We start from the raw sequence: 17428 nt of genomic DNA, 5'->3' as shown, positions 1-17428 counted from the left end.
TTGTGGGGTCACCACCGCAATGTGTGAACACAGCCTGACCCGGATGTGTAGGCCGGTGCTTATTCTCCAGCTGCAGACAATATGGATCCATCAGGAGATCTGTGTGACCCTGCCCGGGTATGGGACTGGAACCAGTGCTGACCCGGTGAGCTCTGCGCTGGTGTTCTGGTGAACGCTGGGAAATACGCTGACCGTTGTCATTGGAGGGGGATGTGCACTATTACAAAGAGGGTCTTTATCCCCCATAAACAGCGCCTCTCTAGTGCACAGGGCGTGTCTGGTATTGCAGCTTTTCCATAGTCGCCTTTTTGGGGCTGAGATGCAATACCAGACGTCGCACCTGTGTGGAAGAGTGGCGCTCTTTGTGGGTGGATTTATTTGCTGGTTGGATGAGGGTCTTTCTATTGTGTATCCTCCTGCAGCTGATTATTGGGGGGGTCACATCTCTTTTATCGCTGCACTGTATATGTGGCTCTGCTGATGGTCTCATGTAAGTTGTATTATCGGAGAATCCTTTATAAAGGTTGTAATCTGCACACATGGTGTATGGATGGCTGCTGCAGAACCTCTTGGCAGGGTTTTGTCACTGTGCGGTGGTGGCTTTCTGGTTTCCTGCCTTGTGGTTACTTTGTTACCATGGAGCGTCTTCCTTGGGGTTCTCCTCCCTGTAATCATCGCCCCTGGGGGCCGTGGATGTGTGAGATCTTGTGGAGACAGGTTGTTACTTGGTGTCTGGATGTTGCCAGCTGCTGCCGAGCGTTTACACGGGATCCTGAGCTCTCGCCATATGTTATTGTGTCGGCGCAGCCTCTGAGCTTGTTTCTGTGCCGTCTTGTGACGTTCAGCTGCTGGGAGCTGGGCAGAGTGTACAGAAGAGAGGAAAGTCCTGGGCACCGTCCCCATGTGTCACACCGGAGGTGGCGGCGTGGTGCTGGGCACCGTCCCCATATGTCACGCCAGAGGCTGGCGGTGTGGTGCTGGGCACTGTCCCCATGTGTCACGCCGGAGGCTGGCGGTGTGGTCCTGGGCACCGTCCCCATGTGTCACACCAGAGGCGGCGGTGTGGTGCTGGGCACTGTCCCCATGTGTCACACCGGAGGCGGCGGCGTGGTGCTGGGCACCGTCCCCATGTGTCACACCGGAGGCGGCGGCGTGGTGCTGGGCACTGTCCCCATGTGTCACACCAGAGGCGGCGGCGTGGTGCTGGGCACTGTCCCCATGTGTCACACCGGAGGCGGCGGCGTGGTGCTGGGCACCGTCCCCATGTGTCACACCGGAGGCGGCGGCGTGGTGCTGGGCACCGTCCCCATGTGTCACACCGGAGGCGGTGGCGTGGTGCTGGGCACTGTCCCCATGTGTCACACCGGAGGCAGCGGCGTGGTGCTGGGCACTGTCCCCATGTGTCACACCGGAGGCGGCGGCGTGGTGCTGGGCACCGTCCCCATGTGTCACACCGGAGGCGGCGGCGTGGTGCTGGGCACCGTCCCCATGTGTCACACCGGAGGCGGCGGCGTGGTGCTGGGCACCGTCCCCATGTGTCACACCGGAGGCGGCGGCGTGGTGCTGGGCACCGTCCCCATGTGTCACACCGGAGGCGGCGGCGTGGTGCTGGGCACCGTCCCCATGTGTCACACCGGAGGCGGCGGCGTGGTGCTGGGCACTGTCCCCATGTGTCACACCGGAGGCTGGCGGCGTGGTGCTGGGCACTGTCCCCATGTGTCACACCGGAGGCTGGCGGCGTGGTGCTTGGCACTGTCCCCATGTGTCACACCGGAGGCTGGCGGCGTGGTGCTGGGCACCATCCCCATGTGTCACACCGGAGGGCGGCGTGGTGCTGGGCACCGTCCCCATGTGTCACACCGGAGGCGGCGGCGTGGTGCTGGGCACCGTCCCCATGTGTCACACCGGAGGCGGCGGCGTGGTGCTGGGCACCGTCCCCATGTGTCACACCGGAGGCGGCGGCGTGGTGCTGGGCACTGTCCCCATGTGTCACACCGGAGGCTGGCGGCGTGGTGCTGGGCACTGTCCCCATGTGTCACACCGGAGGCTGGCGGTGTGGTGCTGGGCACCGTCCCCATTTGTCACACCGGAGGCGGCGGCGTGGTGCTGGGCACTGTCCCCATGTGTCACACCGGAGGCTGGCGGCGTGGTGCTGGGCACTGTCCCCATGTGTCACACCGGAGGCTGGCGGCGTGGTGCTGGGCACCGTCCCCATTTGTCACACCGGAGGCGGCGGCGTGGTGCTGGGCACCGTCCCCATGTGTCACACCGGAGGGTGGTGTGGTGCTGGGCACCGTCCCCATTTGTCACACCGGAGGCGGCGGCGTAGTGCTGGGCACCGTCCCCATTTGTCACACCGGAGGGTGGTGTGGTGCTGGGCACAGTCCCCATTTGTCACACCGGAGGCGGCGGCGTGGTGCTGGGCACTGTCCCCATGTGTCACACCGGAGGCGGCGGCATGGTGCTGTGCACCATACCCATGTGTCACACCGGAGAGTGGTGTGGTGCACCGTCCCCATGTGTCACACCGGAGGCGGTGGTGTGGTGCTGGGCACCGTCCCCATGTCACACCGGAGGCCGCAGTGTGGTGCTGGGCACAGTCATCATGTGTCACACCGGAGGGTGGTGTGGTGCTGGGCACTGTCCCCATGTGTCACACCGGAGGCGACGTTGTGGTGCTGGGCACCGTCCCCATGTGTCACACCGGAGGCTGGCGGCGGCGAGGTGCTGGGCGCTCATTGCTGCACAACCTACAGAAATGGCAGTGCAACTCGCCTGGTTTGGTGACCTGTCCTCTAGGTAAATTGTAGAGGGGGCTGTGCGTTTCCTATAACTGTCGGGTAAGTGCTGGTTTGGCTGCCAGCTATTCCTCCTGGACACCCAGTATACGTGTGCGCATGCTACGGATGACACTTCGCATATGTGCACTCGGATTGACTGTCGGCTATTCCCCCTGACCCCTCCATACATCGCACACACTTGGTTTGTTGGATAGCTATTCCTTCTGACCCCCAGTACACATGCACGCTCAGTTCAGCTCTTCTTCCTGATGTGTGTGTATATATATATATATATATATATATATATATATATATATATATATATATATATATATATATATATATATATATATATATATATATATATATATATATATATATATATATATATATATATATATATACACACACACACAATTGTCTAAGGGTTTTTCTGTCTGTCCTGGAAATCCTGCGTCTCTGATTGGTCGAGGCCGCCTCGGCCTCGACCAATCAGCGACGGGCACAGTATTGACGTAGATGTCATAATGGTTGCCATGGCGACGATGTCATAAAGGTTGCCTTGACCAATCAGCGACGGGCACAGTCTGCCGCGACTTCTGGAATCATCATTGTCCATATACTACGGGGACATGCATATTCTAGAATACCCGATGCGTTAGAATCGGGCCACCATCTAGTGTGTATATATATATATATACATACACACTAGATGGTGGCCCGATTCTAACGCATCGGGTATTCTAGAATATGTATGTGTAGTGTATAGCGCAGCCCACATAGGCAGCATCAATAGTAAAAAATTGGGGACACACAGGGTTAATAGCAGCGGTTACGGAGTGTTACCCGCAGCATAACGCGGTCCGTTACTGCCGGCATTAACCCTGTGTGAGCGGTGACCGGAGGGGAGTATGCGGGCGCCGGGCACTGAGTGCGGAGCGGCCATTTCCTTCCGGACTGTGCGCGTCGCTGATTGGTCGTGGGCGTTTTGCCGCGAGCAATCAGCGACTTGGATTCCATGACAGACAGAGGCCGCGACCAATGAATATATGTGACAGACAGAAGGACATAAAGACGGAAGTGACCCTTAGACAATTATATGGTAGATTTATATTATATTGCACGCCTGTTTGGACTGACAGCTATTCCTTGTAACCGCCCCATCCCAGTTCACATTCCCGTGCTGTTCAGCTGATGTCTATACTATGTTCCCCCTTCTCCATACATGTACTAGCTCAGATTGACTGACCGCTATTCTTCCTGACCCCTCCATACACACGCAATGGATCAGCTGATATCGGTTTGCCCCCATTCTGGGTTCGGCTGGCGGTTACTCCTTTCAGCACCCCATACACCAGCACAATCATTTCGGTCTAGTTCCCATGTTTTCTCAAAGGGCAGAGAAGGGACACTTAGAAAATAAGTCCCACCACATGATAACAAAGGATAGGGCCTGTGGAAATTCAACATGCCCAATCCCTCCCATATGCTTTTCCATATTAGGTGGACTTCTGCTGTAGAAGTATGTGCCCCCTTCCTGTGCTACAGGGATGTGCGCTGACGGCTGTCGGGAGCGATTTGTGCTGACTTGTCTGGTGGAGGCACCCGTGAACTTACACACCTTCCATCCGCGGAGGCAGCTGCGCATCGTACAGCAGGCGAGGACTGCCCGCAGCGCTGCTGTCACTCCCTGGGCCCCTATCCCCTGCTTATCACTCTCCTCTGCCGCATATCATTTGTGATCATCACGGCCCCGGGCGGCGGCAGCGGCAGCGATGGGAATGAAGCAGGTTAAATGCTTTACGCTTGACATAATAATCCGCCTCGCATTTCTGGTGAACTCCCTTCTGTAACATTAACGATGGTTTACGGATAAACCTTTCTTTCATTAAGAAATTCAGCAAGTGCACGACTTTCCTTCCTGCAGCTCGGGCTGAACCCCGCAAAGGAAAAATCCCTATATAAATATAGAATATAGCCTATAAATATAGAATATAGCCTGTGATATATATATTTTTTTAATTTTTCCTTCATTTTTTCCAGCATCGGGGCAGGGTGTGTCATTTTGGGATATTTAACACCTCAAGTAGGAAGCTATGAGGAACGCCGACATATAAGATCATACTAAAGTGAGAGCCGCCGAGATCTCCATATGTCAGAAGTGGCCATGCTGTCGTCGCTGGCCTCTGGAGATCTGATTTCTGGTGGACTGTATGTAGAGGTTTGTTTGAGATTAAAAAACTGTTTCTCTTACCTCCAGAAAGAGCGCCACTCTTGTGTGTAGGCCGTGTCTGGTATTTTAGGTGTTTATTTGAAGACTATTGTCGGCAAGAATAATATCTCCATAAGAACCAAGCTGTCCTATTCATGGCAGATATATTTGGATAAGGCTAAACAGAGATGATCGCTTTTAGGGTTTTTTCCGAAATGCCTGTAGAATAGGGGAACCCCACTTCATTGAGGCCCGTACCAGGCCTTTTCTGTTAGTCCCATTGAGTGAATGTTGCAGATGTGGAGTACATGCACCTCCAACTCATACAGGGCAGGCTGCTGCGCCCATCGCGGTTCCATAATTCCGATCTCAATCACTAATGGTTCCAGAATTCCGGACCTTAGCGATCAGCATGTTTCCCCTTTTTTCTAGATAGGCGATAGTCTGTATCTTTGGGGGAAAATAAAATTGATAGTTTCTGTTGGCTATATATATGTATGTCCACGTTTAGTGAGACACATTCCAGCACCAGTTGGAGAGAAGTTCGATGATACACACGGGCCCCTGTGTTCCTATATGAAAGTGTGTTGTGAGAAGGGCGCAGTCAGAAGGCTGTCTAAATCGGACCGCAATGCACGGACTGGCCTATTGCTTCTTGTATTTCTATACAGTTGTCATTCGCTGGTTGGTAGAGCCACCGACCACTCCGTGCGCTGTTACAATTTATATGGCCGTCTGACTGCCACTAACAACTAGTTTCCAAATAAAATATCACTCATTTTACTTGTCGTTTTATTTTAAATTTTTCACAAAGTGAAATGAGGAAAGTATCGCCACGTCTTTGGGAAATGTACATAATTGGACATGTAGTCTAGGACAGAACAATCAGAGAACCCTCTCCACGCTTCATGTATGTTACAATATGGGGGTCTATATAAGGACCATACCCCAGATACTCACGTTTCTTGGATGTCCTATGGTGGGTGCGCTCTTACACTGGGCTACAGAAGTGGCCTGTGAGGAGAAATAAGAGGCATGTCCAAAATAAAAATAATTCTGGACGACCCTTTTTTAATTGACTAATATCAGATGAGGGTTTTGGTGCCAAGTATATAAACCTCACACAACATCATATTGTCCAGGTGTGAATAAACCGGCGGGCGGGCCTCTGTGGCGGGTGGGCCTCTGTGGCGGGCCTCTGTGGCGGGTGGGCGGGCCTCTGTGGCGGGTGGGCGGGCCTCTGTGGCGGGTGGGCGGGCCTCTGTGGCGGGTGGGCGGGCCTCTGTGGCGGGTGGGCGGGCCTCTGTGGCGGGTGGGCGGGCCTCTGTGGCGGGCGGGCGGGCCTCTGTGGCGGGTGGGCGGGCCTCGGCTCACATTCTTAGTAACACTCGGAGCTCTGCCAAATCCAGAGCAGGAAGTTGTGTGCACCATGGACAATTTTTGGTTTGGTCCGTTTTCCTAGTTTGCTATAAATTACCCGGTGACTGGCATCGGGTTCTCTTGTAAGTCCAATTATTGCTGCATAAGGCGTCAGTCACACTTCCGTGTGTAAAGGCGTAAGTGGGAAAAAAGGTACTAGTGTAAACAGTGCTTTGGATTAGTTTGTCATCCATATATCCGTTTCTCCCATCAGTGTTTGGTCTGTGTCCGTATTTACTGTCAGTGTGCCGTCTGTGTTTGGTCAGTATTTACCATCAGTGTGCCGTCCGTGTTTGGTCAGTATTTACCATCAGTGTGCCGTCCGTGTTTGGTCAGTATTTACCATCAGTGTGCCGTCTGTGTTTGGTCAGTATTTACCATCAGTGTGCCGTCCGTGTTTGGTCAGTATTTACCGTCAGTGTGCCGTCCGTGTTTGGTCAGTATTTACCGTCAGTGTGCCGTCCGTGTTTGGTCAGTATTTACCATCAGTGTGCCGTCCGTGTTTGGTCAGTATTTACCATCAGTGTGCCGTCCGTGTTTGGTCAGTATTTACCATCAGTGTGCCGTCGATGTGCTATGAGCTTTTTTTTCATAGATGGCTAAATAAATCACAAAGCTTCTCTTATACTTTGCGCTGTTAAATCCGTTTTCTGTACCTGTTTTTCACGCATTGGCCCCTGTCATCTGTGCTGCTTGGAAAAAAAAAAAACCTCAGAAAAATGGTAATGCGAACAGCACTGTAGATTATATTGGGGGTGCGCTGTGTCCATGAGAAGTGGCTGTCACTTGTACAACAAGGACGTGTGAACAGGGCCTTAATTGGAGGGGGGCGTCTGCAGTAGAAGCCCCCGTACACCTGAGACATACTGTATATGGGCCGATGATTGTTAAGGTAAATCTGTTGCACTGCTGATTAGTGGGGGTCTCATCAGGGTACACTGCGGTGGTCTGTGACATTACCATAACAATCTATGTAGAAACCTACCAGTAACCTGGCTGTGGATTTGCAGGGCCCATAATTCGCCAGCGTGTGCCATCCAGTTACCCAGAGGTGTATGATGGCGAGCGGGAGTTTTGCAGGGGCGGCTGCCCGCTGCTGTTGTATGGCTGCCCGCTGCTGTTGTATGGCTGCCCGCTGCTGTTGTATGGCTGCCCGCTGCTGTTGTATGGCTGCCCGCTGCTGTTGTATGGCTGCCCGCTGCTGTTGTATGGCTGCCCGCTGCTGTTGTATGGCTGCCCGCTGCTGTTGTATGGCTGCCCGCTGCTGTTGTATGGCTGCCCGCTGCTGTTGTATGGCTGCCCGCTGCTGTTGTATGGCTGCCCGCTGCTGTTGTGCGGCTGCCCGCTGCTGTTGTGCGGCTGCCCGCTGCTGTTGTGCGGCTGCCCGCTGCTGTTGTGCGGCTGCCCGCTGCTTTTGTGCGGCTGCCCGCTGCTGTTGCGCGGCTGCCCGCTGCTGTTGTATGGCTGCCCGCTGCTGTTGTATGGCTGCCCGCTGCTGTTGTATGGCTGCCCGCTGCTGTTGTATGGCTGCCCGCTGCTGTTGTATGGCTGCCCGCTGCTGTTGTATGGCTGCCCGCTGCTGTTGTATGGCTGCCCGCTGCTGTTGTATGGCTGCCCGCTGCTGTTGTACGGCTGCCCGCTGCTGTCGTGCGGCTGCCCGCTGCTGTCGTGCGGCTGCCCGCTGCTGTCGTGCGGCTGCCCGCTGCTGTCGTGCGGCTGCCCGCTGCTGTTGCGCGGCTGCCCGCTGCTGTTGCGCGGCTGCCCGCTGCTGTTGCGCGGCTGCCCGCTGCTGTTGCGCGGCTGCCCGCTGCTGTTGCCGTTGCACGGCTGCATCTCCTGCCATTACTTCTCTACAGGTCTGACTGGAGCAATACAGCGTCTGCCCTGGGTTAAGAATAAACAGCTTTCAAAAACAGCGCCACACCTGTGTATATAGGCTGGGTGTGGTATTGCAGCTGGGCTCCATTTATTTGGTGCGGTTTCTAGACCTGATTTGTCGCAGTGTCTCCGTTTTATGATGCGGTTGGTAATGGTTGACGAACCAGTTAGAGCCCCCCTTCCTCTGATTTTTTGCCCCTCACTGTATGAGGGGTGTTGCGCTCTCACTACTCTGCCCGCAGACGGCTGCTTATTATTTTTCTGACCCGTACAGGGTGTGCCGCCGTATCCAGTGGTGATCACCGGTGCTGGAAGTGTCAGGGCGAGGTGAGGAGGGCGGAGGTTATATCATGGCCGTGATTCCCTGCAGATCTGCAGCTACTGGAATCTGCAGCCGTTCCTGAAACGCCGTCCTGCTGATTTCTGGGGAAGGAAACCCCCATTCCTGCATCGATCCCATTACACAGGCTGATGCTGGGAGTTGTAGTCACTGATCCACACGCCTGTCCTGCTTCCTCCTCCCGAAATGAATATGGCCGTTATTACATTATCATTTTTTGCAATCACTGCTCTTCTGGGGGATGTCACTCTGCTTTCCTGGAGTCCTGAATGGCAGCCCCTTACCATCAGTGATGCTGGTGGGTTTTCTTTTAGTCTCTGGATCTGGAACCGCTGTCTTCTGCAGAAATTGGTGATCCTCGCAGGGAAATGCGATGTCACAGGGCTTTCCACTGTGCGACGTCCTAAGATGTCCCCGCAGAGTTGCTGACACCTGCCAGAGCGACCGGTCTCGTGCCGCATCTCTCGTCGCCGGCTGCATCATTTGGGGGATTGCAGCGTCTCTTTGCCCATATTGGCCCAACAAGATATTGTGCATATTGAAACTTCACTTTGATCTCATTGGATATAATCCGATGGCCGCGCTCCCCATTGGAAACACGAGGACTCGGGAGAATCTGGCACTGTGCGGGGTTACTGTGCGGGGTTACTGTGCGGGGTTACTGCTCCGCTGCCCCTCTCGCTCTTCAGGCTCCGTGACTGAGGCCAATAAAACCATTGTCTACTCTAATGTCTTGGATGATTTTTCCCTCCTTACGGCTCGTGCCCGGCTTTCTGGCCTTTTGCCTGCGGTTCCTGGGGCTGCGTCCTGCCAGTCCAGAGGTCGGTGGTGATTCAGTACTTCTGTCATCTTGTCCTTTGTTGCTTTGCTGCCTGTTTAGTTATTGGAAATGTTTAATGGAAAAACACGTCGGTGACAGCTCTCACGTAACCGTCAGATCCGAAATGTTTTGTAGCTTGAAAGGGTATTCACATCTCCAAGATCCTATCCCAATATGTAGTAGGTATAATAATATTAGCAAATACCTCCAATTACAAATGTAGTATTGTTCTTCTGATTCACTATATCTCTTTTCTCATGTGCGGAAATTGCAGGACCTTGGGTATCCATGATTACGACTACTAATAGGTAGTTGCTAGTGGTCATAACCATGGGATACCTAAGGTCCTGCATTGCCCGCACATGAGAAAAGAGACATAGCAAATCAGAAGAACTATACTACATTTCTACTTGGAGGAATTTGCTAAAATTAGATCTGCTACATATTGGAATAGGATCTTGGAGATGTGAGTACCCCTTTTTAAGGCCTCATTCAGACAGTGATTTTTCTGGTACGGAAAAAAATTCTGATTTTCATCGGTGTCTGGTCAGTTTTTTCCGTTAGTGACTTTCTTGTATAAAGCAATAAAGTTACAAGGTTTCTCCTATACATTCATTGTTAATGGCGGACTGTACACTGATCCATCTGCTGTCTGTGATTTCAAGGACCCATATACTTGGGTGGGGGGTTTAGTGACTGTTTTTTGGACCAGACCTGTTTCTGTGATTTATTTTTTTGCAGACGCAAAACATGGGCACGTGAACAGCCCCATAGGTTGTAATGCTATGTATTCTGTATGAAAACCACGGATAGAACACGTATGTGAGAAACGAACGTCTGAAGGAGGCCTTAAAGGGTTGTGTGATAAGTCTGCAGTCACTCTGTGCGCTCTGCGGACAAGTACGCGACTTATATTCTTCCGGTCACATTCCTACTAGACTGTGTCCGGCCTCGCTTAAGTGAGGTCATCCCCGTCTAGTCGGCACGTGACCGCATGTATGCAAATCACCAACTTGCCGTCTCTCGCCTCTGAGAATTCTCAGTGTGCAGAGCGTGCGAAATGAGGACTCGCACCACTGCACACTTAAGACCGGACAACCCCTTTTAGGGGTCCATTTACGCAGTGACACAGTACGACTGGCAATCGGTAAACTTGCCAATCGGCCGTAGTTTGAATGCCTGTTCGCACAGGCAAAGCAAACAATGCTTTTTTGCTCAGTGCACATAGGTTGCTGTAGTTCTCGGCAGTACAGGTCCTGATTACACAGGACAACACACTGCTGAAAATGCTTTTTGCTTGTTCTTCGGGTGATGGGCAGCCTGTTTATACATTTTTTAACGCTCATTCAAGATCATCTTGTATTGTAAATGCCTCTTAAGGATTATTCCTTAAATCACAATGTGCTCTTAAATATGCGTGCCTGTGTATGTATGTCTAATTTGTGCCAGTATAACTCCTTAAATCTGCCTCCGTCTTGCACGTATCGCCCCTAGGGCTGCATCTCCAAGCTCTAATTAACCTCCAGTTGCCATTGGACTCGTCCCGTCGTTCTTATGCTTTTGGCCGCACACGCGCAGTGATGGCGGCCTCTCGGCTGCTTCCAGCGTAGCTCGTCTGTGCCTCCAACATGGATACCGGAGTCTATTCTACATTTGGAATACACTGGTGCCGTACTCTAGTCTGCCGCTGCACCTTTATCTTCTGCCATGCAGAACAATCTGCCTTCATGTGTGCTCTGCACATCATTGATCTGTTGGCTGGTTTCGAGCAGAGATCCACAGATCTGCACTCCATTCCACTCTGCCCTGCCTGCACAACCAGAGCTATTGAATTGTAATCAGTGTGTAAGTGAGCTGGACACTTATCTGGTTTGGAGGGGTGGCTGGGGGGAGCCCAGCCCAGCAGATAGTCAGAACTCAAGTGTAAAACTTTAATTATTGACATTGCTGACAATGAGAAGTGAAACTGTCCAACCTCATTTACATTGGAATCTGATGCACAGATTTGTGATCTCCTAAACTGGAGACCCTTCCTCCCACAAAACTGCCTATAAAGAGACTACTGACCAGCTGAGGGCTCACAACGGAGATGGGGCAGGTAGGCGTCCTTCTACAAAGCCCAAGTGCAGGTACTGTCTATTGCGAATGAGGACACTCCGAATTTTTCGGCTTCAAGTGGGCGTAATACAGGTGCTTTTTTATTGTTTTATATTCTAATTACCTTGTAATTGTATTGTTTTTTTTTTTTTTTTTCCACCCTGATTTATTTCCGGATAGCGGTCCAAAACGAGGGTCTTTGTCCCCCATTTGGTGGCGTGTGCACCCTACCTTCACTCTTAGTCTACAGCACTCAGCCATCTATATCAATCAGATAGAATTTTAATAGAGAGGCCGCGTTCATGCACGACAGACTCATCCGTTAAAATGGAAAGGAGATTCTAGACCCCCCCTGTCCGATTACTGGTGGCTGCTCAAGTGGTCATTCTGCCAACAATTTAACAAATGACCAGAAGCATTTTTTGTTTTTTTGTTAATTGTTGTATTTCTTCATTTTGACTATTTCATTATGTAGTTATACACCCCAGAGAAAAATAAAATGGCGCTCAATTGTTCATTCATTGATACATTTCCAGAAGGATTTGTAGAGGAATCAGTGCTGCAGTTTTAATTTAACATGTTCCAGAATTATTTCATGGGGATTGCAATTGTTATAGTAAAACAGAAGGATGTGTCAGGAGACCACATAGGCCATCTTTAATGTAACCCATTGGAGTTTTGTGTAGGATTGTATCTTTTTTTTAAATTTTATTTTATGGACAGTCTTGTTCTAGTAGTGGTTAGGTTGTGGCGGTGAGGCATCCGTGCCGGAGGTGCACATTTTGCTTTCCTTGGTCAGCTGTAGCTGTATGGAGTTTGCTTGGTGACCAGAGAGACATATTGTGAAGAGCAGGAGAAGGCGTCTGAGCAAACAATGGCTGAGCTGCCGTCTGCCTGTGATCTAGACAGAGCGGGCTCCTCATACACTCACACCCCATTGTTCTGGGGGCTACCTGCTGGGAATGTTTAGACAAATGCGCTCACTGTTTATCTGCAGTGTTTGCTCTGCGGCCTTCTGGTAACCAAGTATGGAGGACATTCCAGGTCTGGCGAGTGCACAGGATCCCTGCAAAAAAAAAAAAAAGCTCAGAAGTGGAAAGTTGTTTATTAAGGGGAAAAAGTTTTATGAAAGTGAAGACAAAACTTTCAACAATCTGGTGGCGTCTCTTCCCCGGGCGTCCTTTGTATTTTCCATATTGACTCCTTGCATTTTCTGGAGAGGCCGCTGTTCCCATACACACAGATTGTGATGGGAGCGGAGCTGGTCTGTGTAATACACGAGGGTCTTTATAATACACGGTGGTCTTTCCCACTAGCATTATGCACTTCCCCAACTTATTCTGCCATAATTAACTATTTACCTCTGTATTAGAGGGTTTTATTTTTGTTGTCTTTTTCGTACCTGGTGTAAATGCTGCGGAATCCGGCAGGCTTTCGTTTTGTTCTTGCCTCTCTCCATTCCTGATTTCCTGCCTCTAAATCCAGTTAGTCCCTTCTCTGGCCATTAGAGAGATGACTACGCCCACTTGGATAATAAGTACTACATTTACATAAAGGAAAGAGGGGGGGGGCTGTGCCTCAGGCGCAGGAACAAAAGAAAACGTCCGATTCAGAACGTTCACGCTAGGCAGAAAAACAGATTTCTGTAATATGACTCTATGGTTATAAATGGAGGAGGATTAGGAAAATGGCAATTTTTAATATGTAGAATAAGAAGAGATCTGTTCTCTGCAGCGTTCTATGGAGGGTGAAGGCCGCTATAAGTCACCCCTGTATTCTGCGGAGGGACGCTGCTCTGATCCACTGATGGACTCCATGATGGATTGGATCAATTGGGGAATTATCACGGGACTATGGATTCCAAAGCGTACTATGTCAGTGGAGCAATGTGGGCCTATTGTAGTGGTGGTCGCTCATGCTCACTACCTCTCCATTCATTGTCTATAGTAGTGGTGGTCACACATGCTCATTACCTCTCCATTCACTGTCTATGGTAGTGGTGGCCGCACATGCTCACTACCTCTCCATTCACTGTCTATGGTAGTGGTGGCCGCACATGCTCACTACCTCTCCATTCACTGTCTATGGTAGTGGTGGCCGCACATGCTCACTACCTCTCCATTCACTGTCTATGGTAGTGGTGGTCGCACATGCTCACTACCTCTCCATTCACTGTCTATGGTAGTGGTGGCCGCACATGCTCACTACCTCTCCATTCACTGTCTATGGTAGTGGTGGCCGCACATGCTCACTACCTCTCCATTCACTGTCTATGGTAGTGGTGGTCGCACATGCTCACTACCTCTCCATTCACTGTCTATGGTAGTGGTGGTCGCACATGCTCACTACCTCTCCATTCACTGTCTATGGTAGTGGTGGCCGCACATGCTCACTACCTCTCCATTCACTGTCTATGGTAGTGGTGGTCTCACATGCTCACTACCTCTCCATTCACTGTCTATAGTAGTGGTGGTCTCACATTCTCATTACTGCTCCCTTCATTGTCTCTAGTAGTGGTGGTCACTCATGCTCACTACCTCTCCATTCACTGTCTATATTAGTGGTCACTCATGCTCACTATCTCTCCATTCACTGTCTATAGTAGTGGTGGACGCACATGCTCACTGCCTCTCCCTTCATTGTCTATAGTAGTGGTGGACACACATGCTCACTGCCTCTCCTTTCATTGTCTCTAGTAGTGGTGGTCACTCATGCTCACTACCTCTCCATTCACTGTCTATATTAGTGGTCACTCATGCTCACTACCTCTCCATTCACTGTCTATATTAGTGGTCACTCATGCTCACTACCTCTCCATTCACTGTCTATAGTAGTGGTGGACGCACATGCTCACTGCCTCTCCCTTCATTGTCTATAGTAGTGGTGGACACACATGCTCACTGCCTCTCCTTTCATTGTCTATAGTAGTGGTGGTCGCTCATGCTCACTACCTCTCCTATAGAGCACACTAGGAATATCAGCAATCATACATTTATCTTTCCCATGGGTAAATGCGGTGATCCGTTTGAGTACATTGCATTTGGTATTGGTGACCCTGGCACTTTAACGAACGACGTAGGCTGTGGTATTCTATACACTGTGGTAATATATCCTGAGGGGTTTGCTCCGGTGCTTGGTCTTTATATTTCTCCGTCCATGATTGTTGTAAACATTGTTCTTCAGGGCCGCGCTCTTCTTACCTCACCAAGTAGAAGCTTCCTTGAATTGTGCCGCGTCTTGATGCATGGCCTCACCTGCTTCCTTACAGATGACATGAATAGGAAACTGCTTCATGAGAGCTGTGAATATCAGAATCTCCCTGCCAATGACTGAGGGTCTACCCCTATTTAGCGGAGCGGTCGCTAGAATATGACGGAAGTGGCCATCTTGGAGCGTGTTTCCTGTTGGAGTTTTCTTGAAGTCCGAGCAGAAACTTGCTTTCCAGGAGCAGGTGTAGATCTACGTCGCACTCTGCGTTATTGTGGGGCTGTCGGCATGGCAGCGCTGATATTCTCATACTCTATGGAAGTTTGTAGGCCTATCCTTCCATCCTCCTTGCTGAAGGTGTCGCTTCCCATTGTTTTGTTGGTGGTTCATCCAGCTGGTCAGATGATCACCATCCACACATTGATGGTCTTTGTTAGTCAGTCTGTCAGCACAAAACGACTGTGCAAACCAAGCACAGGCGCTGGATGCACCCTTGGAGTGGTCGGTCAGTTTAGTGAACTTCTACCTACAAGACTTCCACCTTTATCTGCTCCCTCTGACTTGTATAAAGTCAGCTGTCAATCATTGAACGGCAAAGAGCTTTGGTGCTTGGTCTGAACAGTCCTTTTGGGCAGGCAGATTCCCTCAATAGGTAGGTCATCAAACCCCCAATCCACTTCATAGAATATAATGTTACACCCATGGTGGCATCAAGCAGGTACAATCTGTGCTGATCCTTCTTGAGTAGACTTTCCCTTATCATCAGTTATAGCAGGTTTTCCATGAACTCCTTCTAGACCGATCGGCTGCGGACTTTCTGCCCCCTGTATCCATGAGCTCCTCAGTGACCTTTTTATATTGCTGTATATTGAGGGAAGGGACATCAATTTCCTTTTTTTTTTTATATTCCCTATGCTCTGTTGAGGTTCCCCCAATTAAAGTAACCCAGAGATCAAGCTTCTGAAACCCCTGAAATGTTATATCCCTTGGATGTTGGATGACCATGGTTACGTGAAGGTGGACGAGATACGAGCGGTTCTTCACAGCTGGCCTCTGCCCTAGAGGAGGACTACTAAGTATGGAACCTCATGGTGATGTCCATCTTCTCTCGTCTGCCCATGTGCTGTGAGTACGGGGGGATATTTATGTATCCTGTACCGCAGGGGTCCCCAACCTGTAGCTCGGGAGCCCCATGTGGCTCTTCGTGGTCCCATGAATTGAGGCTTGCAGCTGTCTGCCAGCTTGGTGCACTGGCTCCAGGTCAAGTAAACTGGTATGAGGAGGACATCTCAAAAGCTTTGGTTATCATTGAACCTTTAATGGGGGCTTTCGTTGCCATTGCTGTGAGGTGGTGAGAGCTGGATGTGACCCTCTGAGCTGGATGTGTCTCTCAAGGTCTGTAAGCTTGGTGTCCACCTCTGTACGGGGAACTGATGAAGTTTTGGGAATCGCTCCATGTGTCAGTCAGTCGGGTGAGATTCCTGCTTTCATCCATCTTCATGACCATACTTGGTGATCTCGGTGCTCCTTTAGTCATCTTCTAGGTGTGCTCTGTCCTTACAGGTGGAGTCTCTGGTTCTGGGCAGGTTTCTGTTTATGCAGATCTGTAATGAGTCTTGCACAAGCATTAAATATAATGTATGTAGCAGTTACAGGGGGGGGGGGGAAGCAAAAAATAGGAGCCAGTAAATAAAAAGGGAGTGGTTTAATTTTTGGCAATTATCGGCTTTAGATTTTAACACTTGTGTAAAGTTTCTGTACCTGCGTGGGAAGATCATTACTCATTAGTCAGATGCAGAGAACAGTCAGTCATACTGTCGGTGTCACAGTGCGGACACGCTGGCTCTGCCCGGTGCCGCCTGGCCATAGACCACATATGGACCTGGCCTTTGGCAATGCTTGTTCGCACTGATCCTTGGCACACGTTTGGTCTGCAGGTGAGTCACTATCACTCTTCAGTTATATTTATTAGCCATCTGATGTCATGGGGCAGGACCATCACTGCTCACATGCAACTCTTCTGCTATGCCCAAGATAAATCTGATCTATGAAATAAGTGATGAGTGGTACCTCCATATCACTCACTGGTTACTGAATTCTGTATGGTTTTGTCTTATTCCCAGTGTTCCCTAATCTTGCATTCCGGAATATCATGAATTTTAGAGTCTTAGATTCTTCGAGACAGACATCTTGCATAAAGTTTTCATAAGTAGGAGAGTGAAAAGTGACGGCAACTGCTAACTTCTAGTTTTTGTGACTGGAGATCCTAGGGATCCATAAAACAGTCTCCATAGATGGAAAATTGTCCAATGATCTCATAGAAAATTTGGGGAATTGTGGAGGGGGAAGAACTCAACCAATCCTGCTGATTTCAGTGATGTATTAGGAGGTTGCGGATCTTCCCACCAGATGTTGGAGGTGCGGTTGATCCAGTATGTTGGGTTTTAACTTGGGTTTATATCTGTTGGGGTAAGCTACAACCAAGAGGTGCCTACTAGTGGCTTATTCCCCTCCCCTCATTTAAAACGTATGCCCACTTGACCGAATGTATATATGGGGGGACAGGGGGTAAGTGTTGGGGTGGTCCTCCTACAGTTTCAAACCTCTTTACAAATGTTACCAAAAGTTACTGCCTATTGGGAAGTTATCCCCTACCTATTCCATAGCCGAAAATT

The 17428-nt window shown here is 50.4% G+C and overlaps 1 protein-coding gene across 3 annotated transcripts in view; it reads left to right on the top strand.

Annotated features, from left to right (window-relative positions):
• ARHGAP21 (Rho GTPase activating protein 21) overlaps positions 1–17428 on the top strand; it is a 138923-nt gene that overhangs the window by 597 nt on the left and 120898 nt on the right. The window lies entirely within an intron of this gene.

This window comes from Ranitomeya variabilis, chromosome 6 (assembly GCF_051348905.1).
Source record: "Ranitomeya variabilis isolate aRanVar5 chromosome 6, aRanVar5.hap1, whole genome shotgun sequence".
NCBI lineage: Eukaryota > Metazoa > Chordata > Amphibia > Anura > Dendrobatidae > Ranitomeya > Ranitomeya variabilis.
The sequence above is the reverse complement of the archived record's forward strand: the minus strand, read 5'-3'. Positions and strand labels throughout refer to the sequence as shown.